A 13,659-nucleotide genomic window follows, 5' to 3' on the forward strand; every position below is an offset into this window, starting at 1 on the left:
TTGTAAGAAGATGAGAAGACAAGTGATAATACTTTTTTTAAGCAACTAACATTTTTAGAATTTAAGATCACTTAATTCTACATTAAGTACCTCAACTAGAACTTGTAGTTACTAGTTTGCAAAAATGTGTGACATAACGGTAACAACCACATCACATCATTCTCTTTATCATGTGGTGGCATATATGAACATTTAATGATCACAAAAAATGAATGAAATATAATACCCCTCCCTTCAACTAAATTAGGCAATAGCTCTTGCAATTTCTAGTGACAAAGGTAACTAAAAATGAAACAACACATTAAGAAATTTTTTGAACTTGAGTATGTCTATGAACCTTGTAATTCATGTTGTCAGATGATACCATCATGCAAGTTGATGAAGGATGAGGTGAGGTGGTAGATGAGAAAAAGTGGAGTGAGGTGGAATTATTATAGAGAAAATACTTTCACAAAGAAAGTAGTTTATTATGATGAGTAAAACTCTCTTAGAGATAGGATGGAGAATGAGTGGGAAACTCATCTACAATTGCTACAAGAATTGGAGGATCAACAAATGGTTGGAATTATTGTAGGAACTCTTCATGACTAGATGGCTTATGGTAGAGTTTTAAGTGGCGCCCATTAATAAGTAGTTTGAAGTGAATAGGATTAATGGTAGAGAGCTATACTGCACCATTCTCAAACACAGAAATGATTTCATATGGTTCAAGCCAATGGGTTTGGAATTTACTTGAGATTTCTAATAATGGGAATCATATAGTAGGGGCTAGTTTCTAATAGAAAACTTCTTGTCCCAGATGAACTTATCATGCCATTTCTTTTGCTACTATTCAATTATCTCAGTATTATGTAGGGTAGATTTGTTGTATTCATCAAGGGCATTCAATTATAGTAACCTATCTTCTTAAGCCTTTGAAAGATCAACATCCAATTCCAAAGTAGTTTTTAAAGTCTTGTGCTCAATTTTGATAGGCGTAGAAGTAGATTTACCATAAAGTAATTCAAATAGGGTAAATCTAGTAGTTCTCTTCCATGTATTCATGTAAGCCCAAATTGCTTTGGGAAGTCAAGTAACCCAGTCCCATTTGTGAATAGAAACTATCTTGGTGAGGATTGCTTCTATCTCTTTATTTGTGATTTCTACTTGACCATTAGCTTATGGATGGTATGGGGAAGATGTACCATGATGGATAATGTACTTCTTCATGAGTTTTGCAATTAGGTTGGATGTAAATTGAGCTCCTTGATTTGTGAAAATTTCTCTAGGTACTTTAAATTTGGTGAATATGATTGACATAGAAAATCTACTACTTTGTGATCTCTGACATATGTCTTCAACCCATTTAGTTGCATAATTAGTACATACTATGATGTATGATTTTCCATGAGAAGAGGGTTCTATTGGACTGACAAATTCAATACCCCACTTGTCAAAAGGCATGACCACCACTTGTGGTTGTAGAGGCATTTCATCAGATTTAGTGGGCCTTCCCATGCATTGACATCAATCACATTGCCTTGTATAATTTGATGTATCTTTGTGGAGAGTAGGCCAGTAGTATCTAGTTGTTAAAATCTTGTAGGTTGTTCTTGTTACTGTAAAATGAGCCCCACGTGGTTCATCATGACATGCACACAAGATGTCATAGGTTTCATCTTCCCTCACACACCGACGAGTTACTTGATCTGGTCCAATGTAGAACATCAACCCAACTATCCATGAGAAATTGAAACTTTTTTGCACCAAGAGACGGTGCTACTTGGGTGAAAAGTGTTGTGATGTTCTTCTTGTAGCAAGGTAATTTGCTATATCTATGAACCATGGGTTATAACTTTCTATTGAAAATAGATGCTCATCAGGGAAGCTATCATCTATGGCTATAGGATCATTAGGTACTTGAAGTCATGACAAAAAATCTGCTCCTACATTGGCTTGGCCTAGTTTATCTATTATCTTCACATTAAACTCCTACATGAGGAGTAGCCAATGTGTTAATCTACTTGAAATAGTAGGTTTGTTCATCAAATATTTTATAGAAAAGTGATCAATGTAGACAAAAACCTCATAGCTTGTGATATAATGCCAAAATTTACTAAGTGCATACACATCAGCAAGCAATTCTTTTTTAGTGACAGTATAATTAAGCTTAGCACCCTAAAAATTCGTACTAATATAGTAAATGACATGCTCAATATTACCTTTTTTTTGGCCTAGAACTACTCCTAAAGTAGTATCAAATGCATCAGTGTGAATATGAAAAGGTAGCTTCCAATTAGGTCCTCTAAGAATAGGTGTTGTAGTCAAAACATCCTTCAATTGCTAGAATGTTGCTTCATAGTCTTCTATCCACTCAAATTCAACTGTCTTCTTGAGTAAGTTGTACAAGGGGGTAGTAAGCTTACTAAAGTTTTTGATGAGCCTCCTATGGTAATTGGCATGTCCAAGAAAGATTCTGACATCTATTTTCTTGGTTGACATTGGTAGATTAGCAATTACAACAATATTTGTAGGGTCTACTTGAATTCCACAAGAGGAAAGGTATTGGCCAAGAACAACTCCTTTTTCTATCATGAAATAACACTTCTCACTATTAAGAGAAAGGTTGTATTCTTGACACCTTTTTAACACCTCCAAGTTAGCATGAGCTTGTTCAAATGTGTCACCATAAGTGGTGATATCATCCATATAGATTTCAACACAATCAACAACTATGCCAAAAAATATGCTAAGTACCGCTTGTTGAAAAGTTGTAGGTGCATTACATAATCTAAATGGTAAGACAGAGTAAGCAAATGTTCCCCATGGACAGGTGAATGTTGTCTTATACTGATCTTCTGGAGAGATTTGAATTTGTGAAATGTCCCTTTACTGATTTAATATGATATTTCAAGCCTCAAATCAGATCTTTAAAATCAAACAACCAACATTTCAAAGATCCACCAATTTCTCAATAAACTCCAAATCGGGTATGCTAGAAATAGTGCCAAAAGCTTCACAGCTTCACCTATTATTGATAAATCTAAAACTGGAAATTTTTACAGAAATTTGAGCAGCATAACAGCCTATAAAATAATATTTCCAGATTTTTATAACATGCACACAATAGCTCCCAAACAGAGGACAAAAACAATGCTCATCAGGCTCCCGAAAATAGCACAAAATAGCCCAGAATCACCACAAAAACTTAATAATCTATCACAGAAGTATAATCATATACAAATAAATATATTCAGCTCTATTTTAACATTTAAAAGTCTGATATACAGTGGCAACCCAAACTGATATGAAATACTCAACTGGAAACACCAAACTCTTACAAAAAAATACACCTGAAAACCCACAAAATCTGCACTGTTCAGAACAAAGGAAAACTCTGCATGAGCATGCACATGGAATGGCTTCAAACTCCCATCCTTAGCCTTCCTAGAAACCTGTAAACTCCCATTCTTGGGTCTCCTTCTTCACAGGTTTGGCAACCTCTGAAGAACAACAAAGCAATGCACAAAAATCAAGTTCTGGAATTAGCCAAAAATGCCTCCAAACCCCTTAAAAGAGGGCATAACCCTAACTCACGTCTAGGAGGGGTTAATGAAAAATATTTTAATAATAATTTTCATTTATTAGTCCATTAGCTTCCAAAGATTATCCCCTTTTTCTGAAACTTCACTCTTTTTGGGCCTGCCTACCTTAGAAAAGATTATTATTTTTAATTATTTGAAAAGGGGACATGAAAAGTCCTCCCCTTCAAAATATTTCTAGTCCTCAAGCAATGGCTGAACAATAAACCAATCAATCCACCTGGATCCCAAATGTAGTCATGAACTATACTATTGTCAATTAACACAAGCTCCTGCAATATCCTCTGCAATATAACCAAGAGGAATCCATAATCAAACTGATAATTACTACTCAACCATACTCCAAAGTCACAACTTCCAAAGTCAGAAACCCATGAGACACAAACTCTTAGAACATCAAAATCCAAGTAAAGTGGATAAATCAAACTACCAACATAGTAAATACCATCAACACATTCCACTGGCCTATATGGAATGTACAATCCAACTCTGCAACAATGGTGAATGCTCCCGAATGAAACTATACCAAGTATGGAGAAACCACACACTGTACAACTCCTACAATCAACACAACTCTGTAGATCACTGACCACTATCTCATAACCATAACTCCCATTCACCCCTGATGGTGAAAAGCCATCACAAGATAAACAACAAGAATTGGAATGCAAACCAAATTTGCCTACCATCAACTCCTTAACACAAGGATCAAATGCTAACTGATGTACATACCTTGCAATATAATGTTGATAAAAATAACCAACCTTAGTCAACAGCTCACCATGAACAAGTGATACAACCCACTGTGACTGATCACCAGCTAAGTCAGGAGATGCCATAGCCAAAGGAGTAGAATCAATAACAACACCTGTTGAAGCATCACTCTAAAACTCCTGCTCTAAGTCACGTATTATCAAGCTGTCAACTGTAGAACCTATCACCATGTCATGCCCATCACAACTCTCATCCCGAGGCATCAAACTATCCCATAACTAATGATAAGCACTAGGAACCAAAGTACATCTCTGTATCATCATCTCATCAACATGGTCATCAAAGGTAAATTGATGAGCATACCTCACAATGTAATGCTGATAGAATGCGCCAATCTCAGTCAGTGGCTCAGACTGCAATCTAGATGTAACTAACTGCACTCAATCACTTACCAAGTTGGAACTGACTACTACCTCTAAAGACATCGCCAAGGGAGTAGTATTACTAGCAAGAACCATGCCAACTATCGGCTCACCAATATCACACATGGTCTTTGATACATCATCTCTAGTCTTCGTGCCATTAGTGCTAGAGGTCACCACCATGTCAAGCATACCACAACAATCTGCTGTAGCACCCAACTCAATTGAACCTGACTCTAGTGGGGATGAACCTAATATGCTAATGTTAGTATCAAGGATGGATGCATCCCCATCTCCACTATCTTTGACAATCTCAAGCATGGACATCCTCGAATCATCAAACACCATAGCTTGTGACTGTACAGAATCTAGTAAAGACTGTAGTTGCTCTAACTCCATGGTCACCTTAGCCAAATGAAACTGTGACTCCTTGAAAGCCAACTGTGTACTCTCAAGAATCTCAGAAGTCACCTCAAGCTGCTCAGTAAGCTCACTCACCTCATCTTCCTTGGCCAAAAATGCATCATATGCTATACTACCCCACTCCATAAGATAATCTCTGTCGGCTACCAACTGCATATAATCCTATCTCAGAATCTGGATAGCCTCCCATAAAGAGTAGAACTCTATCAAGGAAAGATAACTGCCTCCCTGCTCATCACTAGTAGGAGAACCCCATCCATAAACTGCTAACAATTGATGAGAAGCATTGAAATGTTGGCAAGCGATAGCAATGTCTTGCTCACTAACTCTCAATTGATTAGACACATGATGCTACTAGCTTGACTGTCTCCTACAAACCTCCTCTGATGCATTGTCTAAAGGAGTATCCTCAAAGTTACTAGTCTCTAGATTATTACCATCCATATCCTGTGAATCAACTCTAAAGCTCATATTAACAAACAGAGTATCAAAAACTATAGCACTGATGTCCAACTCCTTTATACCCAAGGAAACTAAGTCTTCAAAATTGCCCACTGCATCCTCCTAGATGTCATCAATGCCAATATGATCCTGGGACTCATCTATGCACACTGTCAAATATGAAAGATCATCAACACATTCTAGCAAGTATGGTCAACTGGATATATGAACGAAGCCCAACACCGGTGTATAAAAACTAATACCAACATCAGACAAGCTGTTAGCACAAGAAAAGACAACATCGTGCAATCTGCTAATCAAATCCATCATAGCACCCCAACAAACATTGCTACCAAAAAGTGTTAAAGATCTCCAGTCAACTAAATCCCAAATGCCAATATAACAATCTCAAGTCCATATCTGTAAACTAGAATCAACTGGTAACTCAAGAAAAATCCTCACTTGAGTAATATGACCAATACCAACTAACTCCACATACCTATCATGATAAGATAATGAAGTCACAATACTATCTTTGTTCACTTTCAGCTGGCTGGACAAATTGTGTGAAGTACTCCCAGCCTCAACCTCATGTGATGAAGCATCTAACTATGCCTGGTACTCTTTCTCAGCAAAGTCATGAATGCTCAATGTCTACTCATCTCTACCAGGTATCTCACCATCATGCACAACAACATCCTCATAATCATCATCTGAACCCACTATGCTGTAGTCACTACCTATTGTAACTATACCATCCTAAATACCTGTGATATCACCCTTTAGTGTCCTGTATACAATTGTCTCAATTTGAGTATCAAGTTGATGATTACTATCAATCTGCGTAATATCCTTTCTCACTACCTCCTGTGGCAGAGTAGAATCTGAGACCTCTGCCTTGCTATAAGCTAGTTTCTCAAACTCCTCATGCAAGTTCTTGGTAATTGTGTCACTTGCCCTATGAGAAAATCTTCCAAATAGAAATCTAGTCAACTTATCCACCTTAGCTGGGTCGGACAACATGTCATTCATCATAAGGTGGTGCTCAACCAACTGTTCAGACATGTCATGGCTTATTTTCCTAAGTTTATCTCGAATGTTTAAATAACCATCCTTTCTACTATTCTGACTCTAGATATCAATTGTCCAAGATCGTGTCCTCTAAGACTTTGTACTATACCTTTCCATTTTGAATAAAGTAGAGTGTAACTCCAATAGGTTATAACTTCTTCAAACACCAAGAACTAACATGCAAATGATTAGAAGTAGCATGCAACCATAGATTTTGACATGCAGCTGATTAGAAGCAACATGCAACCACCAAATTCACCAAGAACTGACATGCAAATGATTATAAGTAGCATGCAACCATAAATTTTGACATGCAACTGATTAGAAGCAACATGCAACCATAAATTATGACATGCAAGATTTGGGTAGTTGTCAAAATTGACATGCAAACTTCTACAAACCCTCAGGCTGGCAAGATCATAGCTCTGATACCATTGAAATGTCCCTTTACTGATTTTATATGATATTTCAAGCCTCAAATCAGATCTTTAAAATCAAACAACCAACATTTCAAAGATCCACCAATTTCTCAATAAACCCCAAATCGAGTATGCCAGAAATAGTGTCAAAAGCTTCATAGCTTCACCTATTATTGATAAATCTGAAAGTGACATTTTCATAGAAATTTGAGCAGCATAACAGCCTATAAAATGACATTTCTAGATCTCACACAATAGCTCCCAAACGGAGGACAAAAACAATGCTCATCGGGCTCCCAAAAATAGCACAAAATAGCCCAGAATCACCACAAAAACTTAATAATATATCACAGAAGTATAATCATATCCAAATACATATATTCAACTCTATTTTAACATTTAAAAGTCTGATATACAGAAGCAACCCAAACTGATATGAAATACTCAACCGGAAACACCAAACTCTTACAAAAAAATACACCCGAAAATCCACAAATCTGCACTGTTCAACACAAAGGCACACTCTGCATGAGCATTCACATGGAATGACTTCAAACTCCCATCCTTAGCCTTCTTAGAAACCTAAAAACTCCCATTCTTGGGTCTCCTTCTTCACAGGTTTGGCAGCCTCTGAAGAACAACAAAGCAATGCGCAAAAATCAAGTTTTGGAATCAGCCAAAAATGCCTCCAAACCCCTTAAAAGAGGGCATAACCCTAACTCACGTCCAAGAGGGGTTAATGAAACATATTTTAATAATAATTTTCATTTATTAGTCCATTAGCTTCCAAATATTATCCCCTTTTTCTGAAACTTCACCCCTTTTGGGCCTGCCTACCTTAGAAAAGATTATTATTTTTAATTATTTGAAAAGGGGACATGACAATTTGATTATATCCATTGAAACCATCTAAAAATGAAAAATATATGCTGCCTGCTAGGTTATCTTGTACTTGATCAATAAATGGCAGAGGAAAGTGATCTTTTTTAGTGGCTTTATTAATCTCCCTATAGTCTACACATGCTCTCCATTTTCCTCCCTTCTTTGGAACAATAAATAGAGGTGACACCCACTGGCTATTAGAAATAGGATAGATAAATCTAGCACTACACAATTTTTGTAACTCTACTTTGACTATATCTTTTAATGCTGGGTTTACTCTCCTTTGGGGTTGTCTCACTAGCTTACACTTTAAGTTAATAAATATTCTATGTGTACAAAGACTAGGATCTAAGCCCTTCATGTTAGTATAGTCCCATGCAAAGGCTTACTGACTATCTTGCAATAGTTTAATGAGACTTGTCATCTAAGATTCAATAAGGTTATTATTAACATTCAACTCTTTTCTTGTAGGAATCTCAGCTCTCTTTACCTTATCCATCTTTAAAACCTCTACTATTGATGGAGATTTAATTTCATGGGGTAATAATGTATGAAGGTAATTAGGTGCTATAAGAGATTGAGATGCATCACATTTAGGAAATATAGTTTGTAAGGATCTAGTAGGATTTGCAGAAGAAGACTCCTTAGAATCATACTAATTAGAAAGGATTGCAACCAATACACCATATTCTTCCTAGGATACAATAAATGGGTTTCTCTCAAGCATCATGAGTTGTTGAATAGAATTGACTTCTAAAGGATCATCACCAAGTTTTGGCCAAGAAACTTGGTCAAGTTCTAGTTGTGGTTGTGCAAGAGAATATAGAGTTAACTTTTTAGTCTTGGCACCATTTGATATTGTCATTTTTCTTGATCAACATGCAATGCATGCATCTGTAGTGGCCAACCAAGGTCTTTCTAAGATTAATGGACATCCTCCAAGGGTGCCTCTAGGTGACAACACAACAAGGTCTGAAGGAAAATCTATGGAATCCAAGGTTACAATGATATCTTCTATCATACCATCAGGCTTGATGGTTTAGTTGTTTGCTAACTGAAGTATTATAGGAATGTCCCTTAATCTAATAATGATAAGTCTTAACAAGACTTCTCTAGTCATGACATTAATTGATGCTCCTAAATCAATCAAAATATTTTTAATTTGGATGCCATTTATGTGTATGGTAACCACAAGAATTCTTAGGTTAGAATACTTAAGAATTAGGGCTTTGCTCAACATTAAATTAGAAAGTTATCCCAACATATGGATAGTAGGAGGATCCTTTTTCTTTCTACTAGACTATTTGACACATGCTTCTTTTAAAGCTTTATTATAAAGGGGAATCTCCTCAAGTGCATCCAATAAGGGAATCTATATAGTCATTTTTTTAAAGTTGGTCTAGGAGATTAGTTTCTATAGGATTTGGTTTAGATGGATCTACAGGAACTAACCTTTGTGGATATGGGGGAGTAGATGCTTGTGGGGGAATTGAGGCATTGGCTAGTTGATTTGTTGGAACATTTTCAATATCAATGATCTTAATTATTATAGGCTCTTTAGGTGGAGTCAACTTGGTTCTAGACCTTAGATGAATATCATTTATCTACAAAGAATAAGCTTGTTGCTTATTGTTGGGATTTGGTGTTGGATGAGTAGGAAGTTGTGGTTTCTTTTGTGGGCTAACATTGGCTATAAGAGGCAGACACATCAAGGCTTGCTATTGAGGTGGAGGCATTAGGGCTTTTTATTATGGTGGTTGGTTAGGTTGAGGCATCAGGGCTTGCTACTAAGGCAGTTGGTTAGGCCCCCATTGAGGTGGTAGCTACCAATTCCCCTGGTAGATAGGTTGCTAGTTAGGGTCCCACTAAAAATACTGGTTATTTTGTTGAGGCCATTTATTATTTTTCTATGGATACTAAGGTAGTTGTTGGTAGGCTTGGTTATACTATGGCTACTGGTTGGGCCAATTATTGTTCTAATTCTATCCTTGAGGGGCAAAATTTAGAGGAATAGTACCTTGTCACTGATTATTATTATAACCAAAATTATTTAGAGGTTCTTGAGGCATACCTTGTCTCTAAGCCCATGGTCATCTTTGAGAAATATAGATCACTTCTCTTGTATCCTCATCAATTTCCTTGAACTCAGTGGGCATTGGCTATGTATTCATGGCTATAATGGTCTTGCATGTGTAGTTCTTCTTCCTTTCTCAATAATGAGGGAAAAATTTAGTCAGCATAGAATTAGCTTCATCCTTTTTCCTTCAAGCTTGCATGGTATCCAACTGAGTAGCAACATCATTAATGATATCTTTCTTGAAGTCAGATAGTAAGTTAGATAGCTCCATCTTAGATACTCCTTACCCATCATTGGTCTTATGTTGTAGGCTCCTTAGTCCTCTACCTTTCTTCATAGTATCTCTTGAATAGTTTTGACATATCTCCTTGATTTCATTCTAGGTCCTTTGTGTATAATCTCCTCTAGCCATTAGGTCCAAGGCTTCCATGCTTTCTTCTTACACACCTCTCAGAAAAGATGCTTCTTAGATTCTTCATTTAAGTTATGCTGTGTATTCTGCTGCATATTGAACAAGAATCTAGAAACATAGTCTTCCAAGGTTTCACCCTTCTATGACATTTTAAAATATCACCCCCCTTCATATCTTGACCTCTGCAATATTCTTTATATTTTTGAAGAAATAAATTACTAATTTTAGTCTAGTTTGCTAAAACATTGGCACCCAACCCCATGAACTTGTTGGGACTCAAAATTGAAGCCCTGATTTTGAGTACCATTGAAAATTTAAGCCCTATAAGTTCTTTTTGATGCATATGTACCTAGCTATCCATTTGAGGCCCAAGAGGTGTTTAATGTTTCTATAACCTTGCATTTAGTGCATCTACATGTCCCATAATGATAAATTTTCATTTTGAGCCATTTTGTAAAGTCTCATTTTGAGCAATTAGAATTAGTATGCAAATGTTTCATGACTTGCTGCTTTGGGAGTATATAGTGTAAATACTAGAGAACCTATGTTTCATATTTTGAGTTGTTTCAAGTTTTTTTGCCTAGGTTTTGAATCCCTTAAAGTTGGTCATTTATTGATGTCACACTGATGCAATTTATTTTGAATTATAGGAAGCCTTGTTTGACTTGTTATAATTTTGACCCAGTTGACTGAAATGATAAAATTCCTTTTGTGTTACATTTTAGAGCTCAGATAATTTCTACGTTTCAATATTGAGCTTATGATGAATCTGTTTAATCAATTTTCAAACACGATTCCAAATGCAACTTTTAACCTTTTACTAGTGTCAAGAAGTGCAGATTTGTCAAAAACCCTGTTCATGATGTCATAACTCCAAATTCATGATAGGTGAGATCAAATGGATCATACAATTGTGTTCTACTTTGAAAATAATTCAAGTGTGCCAATTTTTAATTCTTGATGAATCCATCTACACACTTTTCCAAGTCAATTCCATTTGCAAAAAATGCTTTTCTGTCAGTGCTTTCAATTTGCAAATTCTAAGTAGCCCACTTTGATTGCTTGCCAAATGAATCCTATTATTTTTCATGAGCCCAAATCATATATTTATACTCTCCTCATGATAGTGAACCTATGCTTCAAGTTTCATTTCCCCAAGTGTCAGTTTAGCTAGTTTTTAAGGCCAAATCTGAACACAATTTACTATTTTCTGACATGTTTTCTTGTAGGTAGTTTAGAGAGGGAAACTTTGGTGGTTAATATCTATTGGTTGTGAATTACTCATGAGACAAGGTTCGACAAGGTAGGAATATGCAAATCAAATAATCAATATGTTTGATTTTAGAGCCCAGCCAAAGGTTTTGGTCAGTTTTTAAATCCGGTCAAAGGACCCTTTGGCATTAAATTGATAGTTTTCAAATTAATGGTAAAATGATTTTTAATTGATGTTCTATGATAAAAATTGATTCTAATCAATATGAGAGGGTGAATGGATCACTTTGTCACTTTAGGTGTTTGGAAATGATTTTTTTTTAGCTAGACCTTCTTTTGGGCCCAACTGGATCCACTAGGACTGACAAAACTTGAGGGATTTTAAAATTTTTTTAGAGGAGGGAATATATGGTGTTAATCACTATAATGCATACTATATACTTCATCTTTTATTTCAAATGGATGAAGAGGATAACATGGATGGGCATTTATTGTCATTTGATACCATTTGAGTATATGGTGTGACATGCATGATGAACAATATGTCATGAATCCGACTTTAGCATACCACCAACAATAGAAGCTAGGGTATTTTTAATAATGATGATGAAGAGAACATGGGTAAATGTATTGGATAGCTAAAAATGATTTTTGATCATTTGCATTCATTCAATATACAAGGGGATGGGAGAAACCATGTTTAATGGACTTACATTCCACCAAATGAGCTCGTGACAAATTCTTCCAAATAAAATAACAATGCTAGTTCATTTGATGAAGAATCTCTGGTAAGCAAGAGCCTAATGATTTCACACTGCCCACTACTAAAGAGCTTCAAGAAGAGGGGAAGCACCCACTTGACCTCCCAAACCTCAAGAGGGGAATAAAAGAAGTTGTGAGAGTCCTTTCCAATTTTAAAGCTATGAGGCAAAAGGAGTCTATAAAGGAGTATACTAAGTGGCTTGTTGTAGATTTGTGTCTATATTATGGCTACAATGATTACTTGATCTAGACCTTCCTCAAGATGTTTTCTATTTCTGAAGCAGTAGAGCTTATTGAAGTAAACAAATCACCTCCACCTACATGCCTCTAGACCAACACTTTAAAGACCCGTCAGAGGGATTTGGCTGGAGTTCTAATTAATCAAGGTGTAAACCTTGATATTCTGGGTAAGTGGTCCAAGGTTGGATTGATTATATATGATTCACAAGTGCCTATAGGTGCTACCCTAGAATATATGGATGGTCATTACATGCTTCAAAGTTCTAGCTCATTTTTTCTAGTAATTGCATTAGCTCCCTAGGAGAAAGAGTGAGTGGTGGATATGGCAGCTACACCTAGACGTAAAACAACATACATTGCTACTCTAATGAAAAATATAGGAATGATATATGCCAATGAATTAAAGGAGAGACTCAAATCTTTGACAGGAAATCTTCATCAGATGGGCATGACAAATACAATTGTCTACGATTATGATAGCAACGAGGTGCCAAAGGTTTTGAGCCTAAATTCAATGGACAAGGTGCTTTTGAATGCACCCTATAGTGGCACTGGTTTCATACAAAAATATGAGAGAGTTAAAACTAACAAGAGTGCCGAGGACACTTCCAAATGCTCATTTTTGAAAAAGAAATTAATATTGGTAGTGATTGGCATGGTGGATGAAAATTCAAAATTAGGGGGTTATGTGGTATATTTAACATGCTCAATAATGGTTGCAGAGAATAAGGCAATTGTAGACTATACACTTCGTAAGCATGATGTAAGAGTTTTCCCATGTGGTTTGGACTTTGGCCATTCTAGATTTGTGCATTACTACAAGCATCACTTTCATCCTTCTTTGGAAAAAACTAGGCATTTCTACCCTCATGTACACAACATGGATGGCTTTTCTTTGTTGCCAAGCTAAAAAAATGAGCAATGGCACCTAAATTCAACAAGATGGCATAGGAGTAGAAGATCTAGGTAATATTGATAAGGGAGACACTGTCATGAAAGTTGT

The 13,659-nt window shown here is 36.2% G+C and overlaps 1 pseudogene; it reads left to right on the top strand.

Moving 5' to 3' along the window:
- Window positions 1-13,574, top strand: part of LOC149542681 (26S rRNA (cytosine-C(5))-methyltransferase NOP2B pseudogene) — a 33,208-nt pseudogene extending 19,634 nt beyond the window's left edge.
- The last annotated feature ends 85 nt before the right edge of the window (window positions 13,575-13,659 follow it).

Source organism: Cupressus sempervirens, chromosome 8 (assembly GCF_028749045.1).
Source record: "Cupressus sempervirens isolate cs-2001-9-10 chromosome 8, ASM2874904v1, whole genome shotgun sequence".
Classification (NCBI taxonomy): domain Eukaryota; kingdom Viridiplantae; phylum Streptophyta; class Pinopsida; order Cupressales; family Cupressaceae; genus Cupressus; species Cupressus sempervirens.